Here is a 13,132-nt window from a genome sequence, read left to right on the forward strand (position 1 = left end):
CACGCGAATGAGCGGGTACGTGTATTACGGGGGTGCGCGGGAAGTTCCACACGCGATTCGGCCGGGTACGTGGATTTCAGGGGTGCGCGGGAAGTTCCACACGCGATTTGGCCGGGTACGTGGATTTCAGGGGTGCGCGGGAAGTTCCACACGCGATTGAGCGAGGTACGTGTATTCCGGGGGTGCGCGGGAAGTTACACACGGGATTGAGCGGGGTACGTGTATTTCGGGGGTGTGCGGGAAGTCAAATATGCGATTGAGCGAGGTACGTGTATTCCGGGGGTGCGCAGGAAGTTACACACGCGAATGAGCGGGTACGTGTATTACGGGGGTGCGCGGGAAGTTCCACACGCGAATCGGCCGGGTACGTGGATTTCAGGGGTGCGCGGGAAGTTCCACACGCGATTTGGCCGGGTACGTGGATTTCAGGGGTGCGCGGGAAGTTCCACACGCGATTGAGCGAGGTACGTGTATTCCGGGGGTGCGCGGGAAGTTACACACGGGATTGAGCGGGGTACGTGTATTTCGGGGGTGCGCGGGAAGTCAAATATGCGATTGAGCGAGGTACGTGTATTCCGGGGGTGCGCGGGAAGTTACACACGCGAATGAGCGGGGTACGTGTATTTCGGGGGTGCGCGGGAAGTTCCACACAGGTACGTGGATTTCAGGGGTGCGCGGGAAGTTCCACACGCGATTTGGCCGGTACGTGGATTTCAGGGGTGCGCGGGAAGTTCCACACGCGATTGAGTGGGGTACGTGTATTCCGGGGGTGCGCGGGAAGTTCCACACGCGATTGAGCGGGGTATGTGTATTACAGGGGTACGTGGGGAGCAGCACACGTGAATTGCACGTGTGGGTCCTCCCAGGTGTACCCTCTACACCCTCCACGGCCCCTGCAGGTGGCTCACACCACAGGGGCCTACCCAGCACATGTCCTGCAGGCACCCCATCCACCATGCCCATGCCCACCAGCCAACCCACATATCAACTAGCACTACTGCCCACCAACGCATGTCCCCCTGCACCCCCAGCCACCAGGGGCAGCCTCCACCAGGCCCCCACCCATGTCTCCCACCACCCCCACCCACCAGCCACCAGGGGCAGCCTCCACCAGGCCCCCACCCATGTCTCCCACCACCCCCACCCACCAGCCACCAGGGGCAGCCTCCACCAGGCCCCCACCCATGTCTCCCACCACCCCCACCCACCAGCCACCAGGGGCAGCCTCCAGCAGGCCCCCACCCATGTCCGACTCATGTCTCCCACCACCCCCACCCCCCAGCCACCAGGGGCAGCCTCCACCAGGCCCCCACCCATGTCTCCCACCACCCCCACCCACCAGCCACCAGGGGCAGCCTCCACCAGGCCCCCACCCATGTCTCCCACCACCCCCACCCCCCAGCCACCAGGGGCACCCTCCAGCAGGCCCCCACCCATGTCTCCCAGCACCCCCACCCCCCAGCCACCAGGGGCAGCCACCACCAGGCCCCCACCCATGTCTCCCAGCACCCCCACCCCCCAGCAGTGCAGGGGCACCCTCCACCAGGCCCCCACTCATGTCTCCCACCACCCCCACCCCCCAGCACTGTGGGGCACCTGCCAGCAGGCCCCCACCCATGTCCAACTCATGTCTCCCACCACCCCCACCCACCAGCCACCAGGGGCAGCCTCCACCAGGCCCCCACCCATGTCTCCCACCACCCCCACCCACCAGCCACCAGGGGCAGCCTCCACCAGGCCCCCACCCATGTCCGACTCATGTCTCCCACCACCCCCACCCCCCAGCCACCAGGGGCAGCCTCCACCAGGCCCCCACCCATTTCTCCCACCACCCCCACCCACCAGCCACCAGGGGCAGCCTCCACCAGGCCCCCACCCATGTCTCCCACCACCCCCACCCCCCAGCCACCAGGGGCACCCTCCAGCAGGCCCCCACCCATGTCTCCCAGCACCCCCACCCCCCAGCCACCAGGGGCACCCTCCACCAGGCCCCCACCCATGTCTCCCAGCACCCCCACCCCCAGCCACCAGGGGCACCCTCCACCAGGCCCCCACCCATGTCTCCGAGCACCCCCACCCCCCAGCAGTGCAGGGGCAGCCTCCACCAGGCCCCCACCCATGTCTCCCGCACCCCCACCCCCCAGCCACCAGGGGCACCCTCCACCAGGCCCCCACCCATGTCTCACAGCACCCCCACCCCCCAGCCACCTGGGGCAGCCTCCAGCAGGCCCCCACCCATGTCTCCCAGCACCCCCACCCCCCAGCAGTGCAGGGGCAGCCTCCACCAGGCCCCCACCCATGTCTCCCACCACCCCCACCCACCAGCCACCAGGGGCAGCCTCCACCAGGCCCCCACCCATGTCCGACTCATGTCTCCCACCACCCCCACCCACCAGCCACCAGGGGCACCCTCCACCAGGCCCCCACCCATGTCCAACTCATGTTCCCCACCACCCCCAACCCCCAGCACTGTGGGGCACCTGCCAGCAGGCCCCCACCCATGTCCAACTCATGTCTCCCACCCCCCAGCACTGTGGGGCACCTGCCAGCAGGCCCCCACCCATGTCCAACTCATGTCTCCCACCACCCCCACCCCCCAGCACTGTGGGGCACCTGCCAGCAGGCCCCCACCCATGTCCGACTCATGTCTCCCACCACCCCCACCCACCAGCCACCAGGGGCACCCTCCACCTGGCCCCCACCCATGTCCAACTCATGTTCCCCACCACCCCCACCCCCCAGCACTGTGGGGCACCTGCCAGCAGGCCCCCACCCATGTCCAACTCATGTCTCCCACCCCCCAGCACTGTGGTGCACCTGCCAGCAGGCCCCCACCCATGTCCAACTCATGTCTCCCACCACCCCCACCCCCCAGCACTGTGGGGCACCTGCCAGCAGGCCCCCACCCATGTCCAACTCATGTCTCCCACCCCCCAGCACTGTGGGGCACCTGCCAGCAGGCCCCCACCCATCTCCAACTCATGTCTCCCACCCCCAGCACTGTGGGGCACCTGCCAGCAGGCCCCCACCCATGTCCAACTCATTTTCCCCACCCAACATGTCATCACAGTCCAGATCCCTGGTCTCTATGGTCAGCCCCCAAATGCAAAACACCCACCCGAGTTTTGCATCCACCCACTCATATTTTGCAATTACATCACAGAACACCAATTGCAAGTTCCAAAACAAACACATGTCCCTCACATACAACCAATGGGTGTCAGTGATTCTCAAAACACATAACATGAAATGCATGAAAACAATGAGATACCACACATTGAAGTTCAACAAAAAAATAATGTATTAAAGGAAAGATGAATAGAAACAAAAATGAAGAAACAGAAATGTGAATGGAAAAAAATGAAAAGAAGCATGTCCGTTCAAAAATTAAAAAAATAAAGAATATAGAAATCCAAAGTAATGTAGTATAAAGTCAATGTCCACCAAACAAAATCCAATGTGAAATAAAAATAATAAGCCATTGATCCATGGAGAATGTTAAAAAAGAAAGTATGTACAAGTCCACAACTATGTACAATGCAAGAAGCCAGGGTCCATTATCCCAACAAAATAAAGGAAACCTAACTAACTACACTAACTAATAAAAAATACTATATACAAAAATGTGGCCAATGTCCAAAAGGTCCAAATGAAATGAAAACAAAAATGAAACTTAACACTATCTACATAACTATGTACAAGGGCAGCGGGCTAGTTCCACGGCTCACTTCTGGATGTGCCAGGCCAGGGCATCATCGAACTCCTCCTCAATGTCCCGGAGGCGGTCCTCCTCCATGGCCCCGAGGGTCCGCAGGGCCGTCGACGTGTCCACCTCCAAAGCCCTGCGGATTGCCTCGAGGCACTCGACCCGCCTCAGGGCCCTCTGCATGGAGTTCTCCGCCCTGACCATAGAGAGCCGTGCCTCTTCCGCCCGCTGCCGCTCCGCATCTATGGCGTGGCCCAACCGCTGCCACACGGAAGACACTTTTAGTCCTGGGTCCTCCTGCCCTCCGGCCGATGCCTGCCCCTCCGATGTCGAAGGCCCCGAGCCTTCATGGCTCCCACCATGGTGCTGCTGCTGCTGTGCCTCTGCCCCTGCACTGCCTCCTGCTGCCTGCACATCCTCCGCCGGCTGGGGTGCAGTCGTTGACGTGGCCACCCCTGCTGGACGTCCGACTCCCGACTGTGGCAGGGATGCCTCCTCCACCAGCCTGGCCGCACCGTCAGAGGCAGCTCCACAGGGCACCCAGGTGACTGATGGGTGGGAAGATGGCACAGAGTACGACTGGCGCGTAGGGGGTCCAGCTGAGGAGGGGGTCGTGGCAAGCCCCATCAGACGGAGGAATCCGGCCTGGGTGACCTGTCCCAGCAGGCTGACGTGGTCAACGAGCCATTCGAGATGACCTGCAGTCTCTTCATGAAAAGACTGCAGGTCACCTCGCATGGCCCGTTGACGCAACGCCACACCAGCCAGGACAGGCTCAACCCGGGCCTGGATAGCCACGTCCGCAGGCAGAGGAAGGCCAGTTGACGTCAGCTCATCCCCTGCCTGAAAACTGGTCTGGACATAGGCATCCGTGCTGGTGCAAGATGATGCAGGGACAGGATCAGGGACAGGATTGCACACAGGCACCTCCGCGGCGGCCTGTGCTGCCTCCTGTCCCTGGTCCTGCACTGCACCACTAGCACCAGTGGGATCCCCACCCCTAGACCCCGTCTCCGGTGCTTGCACGGCCTCCTCCTCCACCAAACCCCCCACCAACCTGGATGACTCTGTGCCATCTTCCCCTGTTGGGCCCTGTGGGGTCCCAGCTGCCCCTTCTGCTGCCGAGGAGTCCAACTGCAACCTCCGCCTCTTGGACCTCCCCCCGGCAGCTGCGGCCTGGGACGCGGCACCGGACTCCTCACTCCCCGACGAGATGACAACATGGGAGGGGAGCCGGGCCTTGCGTCTCCGGCTGGCGGTGGGATCCCCGCCGCTGTGCTCCACAGCACCTTCTCCGCCCTCTTAATCAGTTGACGCTGCAGACAGGGAGAAACAAAACACACGCATCAGGGCACTGTACAATGGACACATACACACATGACAGTTGTACATGAGTGGCATTGGCAAACCTCAGACATGTCATCACGATCACCAACACACATGTCATTACAACTCGCACACACGAGCCATACCACAGCCATTTCGCAACTGCCAACACCATCCATACACATACAACAGCATGAGCAGGCAAAGGTGAGCCAGACATCACATGCAACACAGGAAGTGCACCACACATGTACACACACCACCACACTTGCATGCATGTGTACACATCTGCCAAGTGTCGCAGTGTTCAGACGGGCATCCATGTCACATCTGCCCATCAGGCTTCCACTTAAAGCTGTCACATGCATCCATGTTGCATCACTGTTGCACCCTTGTCAAATACACACACATGCACATGTACACAGCGCTGATACATGCAGCTGAAAACAACATACATGCGTGACATCACGGACATGTCTACTCAAATACACATTCATACAAACTTGTGTGCCCACACAACTGCATATGGCATGCAAGCCCACACACACAGGCACCATCCATGTCTCACACATTACAGCCCTCGCATGTGTCAGCCCCACGGCCCTGTACACCCGCACCCATACTCGACCCCATACAAACAGATGTGCAACCTGCACACTACTGAACAATCACCACACGCACTGCTCACAATCAGGATGCATGTACACTCACCGCTCGACTCCAGACGGGTCTGCCTCTCAAGGACCTGGACGTGGAGCGCTGGGGATATGCGTTCCAGGACCCTCATCTGTTCTTCCGACAAGTGGCCCCGGCGCCCCTTGGCATCCGCTGCCTTCAAGAGGCGCCGGGCCTTGTTCAGGGTCCTGGACCTGAAGTCCTCCCAGCGCTTCTTGACATGTTGGAAGTCGCGGACTGCCACCCCCTCCGCGTTGATGGCAGTCACGATGTCAGTCCAGATCCGAGTCCGTCCTTCCTTGTCGCGCGGGAACTTCCGAAGAGGGCATCATACTGCCCCAGGACTTGCTCCACCAGGACACCAACTTCGGTGGCACTGAAGCTGGTGCCCCTCTGCCTCTCTGGCCGGGGGTTGTCAGTGGTCACAGATGGAGTTTGCCCCGACATGACAACCCCAGAGGCAGGAGTGGGTGGGCAACTGGGTCCTGGGGCTGGGCTGTGGAGCGATGGAATCCCAGTCGGGAGTCTTTGGTTCCAGAAGGGGTGGTCACACCAACAGCACCCCTGGCTGATGTGCAGGCAGCAAATGGCAGGGCACGTGGGCAGCAGGCAGTCAGGCAGCAGCAGATGGCAGGTGGGAGCGTGCTCGGGGCTCTGGGGGGCAGTAGTTCGGCCTTCTGGGCAGGAGCGTGGTCTTCCGTGTGCTTACGCGTGGCCAGCTTGATACGGAGTGATTTGGCACGTGAAAATTCTGCACGTCAGCGTGTAATTCGAGGAAAGGCCCTTAGCGCGTAAGCGCGTCTGCACGCATACGCATTTTCATTGGACCAAAGGCCCTCAGCGCGTGAGCGCGTCTGTGACGTGACGTGCGAGGGAGTATCCCTCATTGCACGTGATGACAGTACACACGTGGATTCCAACCAATCGCGTGTGAAAGTTCACGGGACCCCGGAACACACGTACCCAGGCCAATGGCGTGTGGAAGTACCCGCGCACCCCGAAACACACGTACCCAGGCCAATGGCGTGTGGAAGTACCTGCGCACCCCGAAACACACGTACCCAGGCCAATCGCGTGTGGAACTACCCGCGCACCCCGAAACACACGTACCCAGGCCAATGGCGTGTGGAACTACCCGCGCACCCCGAAACACACGTACCCAGGGCAATGGCGTGTGGAACTACCCGCGCACCCCGAAACACACGTACCCAGGCCAGGCCCCTCCGATCACACGCGATGACACCCGAATACGGGAAACCAACGAGTCCGCCCACACGGAGGCGTCCCGCGCCCGCGCACAGCATAAAAGTGCGCGCAAACAACAAACGCGTATATACAGCGACGATGAATGCCCCATTTGTTGCTGCACTGATTGTGGGACACCGCAGGAGGAGGAGAATAGCCAGGGCACGCATTTTTGCACCACGGACAAGCCTTTTTGGGATGCCTGACGACCAGGTCTACGGCAGGTATAGGTTTCCACCCCATATCATCCTAGACCTGGTCAGGGAGTGGGAAGATGACCTCACATCCCCCACCCTTTGCTCCCAAGCATTGAGCCCCTTGGAGAAGCTGCTCAATGTCTTGCATTTTTTGGCCACTGGGTCGTTTCAGCGGACCACTGCCATAGTGGGGGGGGTCTCACAGGCCACGCAGTCACGCTGCCTACACCAGGTACTGGCAATCATGACAGCGCGCCCCTCAGTCCGCAGGCACATATACATGCCCAGAACACCCGCAGAAAGGCAGGCCGTTGTCCTGGATTTTTTCAGGGTGGCACACTTCCCCAAAGTGCTCGGTGCCATAGATTGCACCCATGTGGCCCTACGTCCACCTAGGGCCACTGAGCACATCTACCGAAACCGCAAGCACTGGCATTCCATCAATGTACAGGTGGTATGCGATGCAAAGGGAATCATCACCTCTGTCTATGCAAACTACCCTGGCTCCACCCATGACAGTTTCATATACAGAATGTCTGCCCTGAGCCGGGCCCTGGAAGCTGGGCAGCATGGCGACACATGGCTCCTAGGTGAGTACAAATGCCCTTGCACATGCATGCAAGTCACACACAGACAAATATACCAACCCTAATAATCTCAACAATTATCACCTCCCCAGGGGACAGTGCCTACCCTCTGAGCAACCACATGATGACGCCAATCCGGAACCCCACCACACCACCCCAGGTAAGATACAACGCTGCCCATATTGCAACCAGGGCCATAGTGGAGCGCACATTCGGAGTGCTCAAGTCACGTTTCCGCTCCCTTGACCGCTCTGGTGGGCAACTACTCTATGCACCACCAGTTGTGTGCAGGATTATTGTGGCAGCATGTGTCCTGCACAATGTTGCAACACGGCAGGGTGTCCCGGTGGACATGGTGGTGCCCCCACATCCCCAACCACAGGCACAGGCGCTGCCCATGGGAGGGGACAGGGCACATGGCGAGGTAGCCCGGACCCAGCTTGTGGCCACATTTTTCACCTAAACTCCCACCCCTGCGGAGTGCACACAGGCCTGGCACATACCAGGTGACAATCGATGATGACAAAGTGACAGTCAACTGTCACAACCCTACCACCCTGAGATAGTTGCCATGGAAGTGCCACATCGTCTGCATCCCTAGCTACTTAAACACAAGCTATCCTGTGCAACCAAAATGCACACATATGACATGTGACATGACATGAGCCATACACAAGTATTCAAAGGCACAATGAGGCAGTGGGGGGGGAACAAGGGAACACAGAGAACGGTACTACTAGGCCAGGTGTCATTGAGATTGTGCAAGTGCAGGGGTAGGGGGAAGGGAAAAGTGCAAGGGGAAGGGTGGGGGGGAGTCCAGTACAGGGGAAGTAGGCCAAAAAAATAATACATAGGTCGCCTGGTGGCAACTGCAAAGGTAAGTGCAGACAAGTGCTGTGAAGGGAGGGCTGTAGGGATAGAGAGACAGTCCCGCAGTGCAGGGGTTGCCAGGGTGGCAGTGCAAGTGGACAGTGGCTGGCCCAGGGACCGAGGTTGGTGAGAGTGTCCCAGTTGCAGCTCCTGTGCAGTTCCAGTGAAGAATTCTGCAAGGGAGAGGCAGAGAGTAAGCAGAAGCAAAGAGGAAGGTCTTGAGGTGCTTCCAGAACTGGAGATGGTTCCCCTCAAGTTCAAGTCAGGCAGGAAGTCTGTTCGAGGGGGAGGGCCCTGCTGCGGAGAGAAACCTACCCCCAGCTAGTTGCTCTGAGAAGCGGATGACCTGGACATGCAAGGTGTGCATCACACACACCTGCAAAACAGGCCATGGCCATCACTGTCATGTCAGTCAAACCCTCGCAAACATCAACATGACATGGCAAGCAATACCCATACACCGACCCAGTAACGATAAGGTACACATTGCCATGTCCTAAATGTACAGTGGCATCGGACAATGATGCCTGACCCGGAATCCGATGAAATGACAGACCAACAAAAAGTCCCACCCAAAATACTTCGATTCCAAATGCATTACAACAGTCGTAGACGTAACATCACAATGAATGCCTGTCAATATGCACATTATGCATTGCAAAATCAACACTGCAGCTCATGTGTGCAGTGTCCTACTCCTGCATCACACTGCTCAGCGCACAGCACAGTGAACAGCCATTGCGTGTGATGCACACCCTGAGCATCACATCTAAGTGACAGACTAAATCAAACATCAAATTAGGCATGTCCTGGAACCATAACCGGTCACAGAACATGTGCTGCCGGGACACAGTGGGCACCAGAAGGCAAACAGTGTACACGTGGATATGCAAGGGGGGGGAGTACATGGAGTGCATCCGAGTGCAAGTGTGTGGTTCTGCAAGGACATGCACTCCACATATGCATGTGCACTCAAGTAACCATCAGTGTTCCCTACACATCACATGTGAACATCCACCATGTGTACACCCCAGCATGTCAAACCACTACTATCCCCTCGCAACTGAAAGGAAAACACAACACATGAACAGGCATTGATCAGCAGAACACAACATGTACATAGGACAACAACATTACAATGTCAGAGTTCCCATCACACTGCAGGGCAACGCAACTATCAACAACAACCCCCCCCCCTCGCAAATGACCATGCCCACTGAACAACTGCACCTGGGTCATGGAGCCTCCAACCCTCATTCCCACCTGGCCACAGGATCACCTTTACCCTTCGTGTCCATCTCCCACCATGTGTGTTAAAAGATGCCTGAACCCTCAGAATCCACACTCATTTCCAAAATCACATAATCCAAGGCATGAAAAGGAACCCAAACACCCTCCAGTAGATGACTTGACGTAGCAGTACGTCTCAAAGGCCAAGTACTACCACAATGATGCAACAACCAAGGTAGCACAGCAAAACAATGTCACGACAGGATGTGAGACATGTGTGGTACATGACATAGGATGATGCACCATGAATGGATGTGTACTGTCACGGGTCCCCTGTACAGGCGCCGGAGTCTCATGAAACAACCACCCACACCATGTCCCGGGGGCCTGCAAGGTCAAACTCACACAGGCCCCTGAGATCCTGGTGGGGAATGAGGTTCAGGGATATGCAGTCGGGACAGGTGTAGACACACTGGATGACTGGAATGCGTGGCAGGTGAGGGGAGTAGGAATGAAACATGAAACCAGGGAATGCACGAAAATGTACAACCTGCATGAACACATGCACAATCCAAACAAACTTGGACATCATTGTCATGGCCTTCTGAAGTCCAGGCTCAGGAGTGGTACGAACCAACCACCCCCTCTAGGGTTTTGGCGCCTGCAAGTTCGGGGCTTACACAGGCATCCGCAACCCCAGTGGGGAAAGAGGGTCAGGGAACATTGCTTGGATAGGCATGGGAAGCAGGAACACCGGGTAGAGGGTACAGGTTTCAAAATTGCATAGGATCACGGGTGATTAGGGTAAATAACATACCAAATAGGACCACACATACATCCATGCATCAGTACACTCCCCAGCAAGCCTATGCAGGCCAGTTTGTAAGAAAATACAACAAGACACTTAGCTCTGGTTTTGAGTGCTGGCCTCCTGCCTGCGCACTCTCAGGTCCGGTTACAGGAGCACTGCAATGCTGCAAAGAGAGACACAGTCAGCAACCTGTACGTGCCAATTACACAAAAACACAACACAAAACATGCCCCATAACAACATACAACTCTACAAACAGACAATCTGTGCTCCATGCTTCGTACCCATATATAACATCACCCCTGTGACGGGTCATTCACAGTCAATGCAGTAAGTCAGCCGCTGGTGGGTGCTTGGCAAATGGAACACCAATGTGTCACAATTCACACAACATGCAATGTTCCCTGGGTAAGCAGACAGACCCATATGGCAAGCCATGACTACAGAGCAAGTTGCGTACCACCATGGCCAAAACAAAGTTGCCAGTGCATTTATCATGAAGTACGTGGAATAGACATGCACTGCACCCGAGTATGTCCCTTGCTGTATGTCCCTGTGAGCTGCCCCTTTCCATGTCTTGGAAGGCTACATGGTTGATACAAGTGCCTCAATGAACCTTGGTGTACCGCAGGGTATGTGCCACTGCCCCCGCATGTGTCCCAGACAACCCTACTATCAACAGACATCAGTCCACAAACACATCTGAGCTGCATTGTGTGCTTCAACACCAATATTTGTCTAAGCTCACCCTCAGTGCTGTGACTAAGCCTGCACGTGCAACTCGCCTGGTGCAAGCTTTGCTGTCTCGTGGCCCCCCTGTGATGCTCACCTTGCCTGGAGTTCCTTGGAACATGTCAGCAGTTCTAGGATGTGGGTCTGCAATCACTGTGGCTCTGCTTGTGCACACATGTGCATGTGGGCACCAACAAACGGGTCAGGAATTACGTCGTCCAATGGGCCATGTCTGCTGGCAAAGGTGCTCTGGTGCCTCATCCCCCTGCAGAAAGTGCATTAAACACATGATTAATGCATCAAAGTGATCTGTGTGTGTCTCATCAGGCATCTCATTACTTGACCATGTCAGAGAGTCACATCACAAATCACACCATCAGTCCGTCTTTCACCTCCAAAGTGTGGAACACTATCTACAGCATGATTTGCAACAAGCACGTGTACAGGAAAGATATGAAACATAATACACAATGCATAGCAATCAATGTCCACATTAATCATGACACGCCCCATCTAGAAAAAGCTGAACAGTGGACAATTACACCTAAATCATCCCCACTAGGGGTGTCAACACAAGTCAAAAAGCACCAGACATGCCACAGATATGACAGTCCAAAGCCCTTGTGTAAAATTCTGTTACACCGAACCATCCTTGCGAGCCCATGGATAAGGGAGGCAGGAGTGGCATATGTGAGTCAAGGAACCCAAGCAGCAAACACATACACAAGACAACCATGAAGGGCCCAGCTGGAACAGACAGTGGATGCCTTCAAAAACCACAAGGCACCGCACTGTCACATGTAAGCACAATAGACTACAAATTTTAAACTAACTCAACTATTAACTAATTACACTAACTATGGAAAACCTACATTACCTATTTAAACTAACTATCAAACAGAAACTTAACTAACTAAACTAAAAGAAAAATCAAAAATGGCCACATACGACCCGGGGGGGAGGGGAGGCACCCAGGAGGGGGGAGGTACAGGGTGCTGCTCAACATCCACATGCGATGATGCTGAGCCAAAAAAAAATACCTCCATGGGCTCAACGCCTTCACAGCACGACCTATGTGGGAGATAGATGGTCGTCCGAGTCTGGCTCATCCTGGTAAGGAGGACGTGGCACAGTAGCCTGGCCACGCCTAGCCGCAGCTTGCCCCTCGTCGGCAGCAAGTCTGCCGGACAGGTGAGCCTGGTTCTGTGTGGCGATGTTACATAGGTCTGCATGCAGGACCTCACGTGATACACGTGCTTCCTCTTGCAAGGTAGCACGTGTAACACGGAGTTCCTCCTGCAAGGCCTGGCTGGACAACCGCTGCACCTCCCGGCAAGCCTGTAGCTCAGCCGAGATGGTGCGCTCAAGCTGTGCAAACCTCTCCTCTGCCCGCTGCCTCTGGGACATCATAAGGACACCCAGAGTGGATCTGAGGGAAGCATACTCCTCCCTCAGGGCATCCATGTGCGCCTCTGCGTGAGCAGCAATTGCTTGACGCAGAGACATCATTTCAGCCTGGCGTGCCCTGTCTGAGGCCGCCATGCCCAGTCTGAGTGAGCGGGCCGTGGACCGTGCCGCCTGCTGCTGGAGAAGCACCTGCCTAGCAGGGGGGAGCACAGATCGGGCCACACGCTCCATGCTGTCAGCGATGTTCTCCATTGCTGCCCCCTGCCGTTCTGAATTGGCAGTCATGTCTTGCTCCCACTCAGTATACAGCGGTTGCGCGCGGCGACCGCGTTGCCGGGCTTGACCC

Source organism: Ambystoma mexicanum, chromosome 10 (assembly GCF_040938575.1).
Source record: "Ambystoma mexicanum isolate Mex_15411 chromosome 10, UKY_AmexF1_1, whole genome shotgun sequence".
NCBI classification, from domain to species: domain Eukaryota; kingdom Metazoa; phylum Chordata; class Amphibia; order Caudata; family Ambystomatidae; genus Ambystoma; species Ambystoma mexicanum.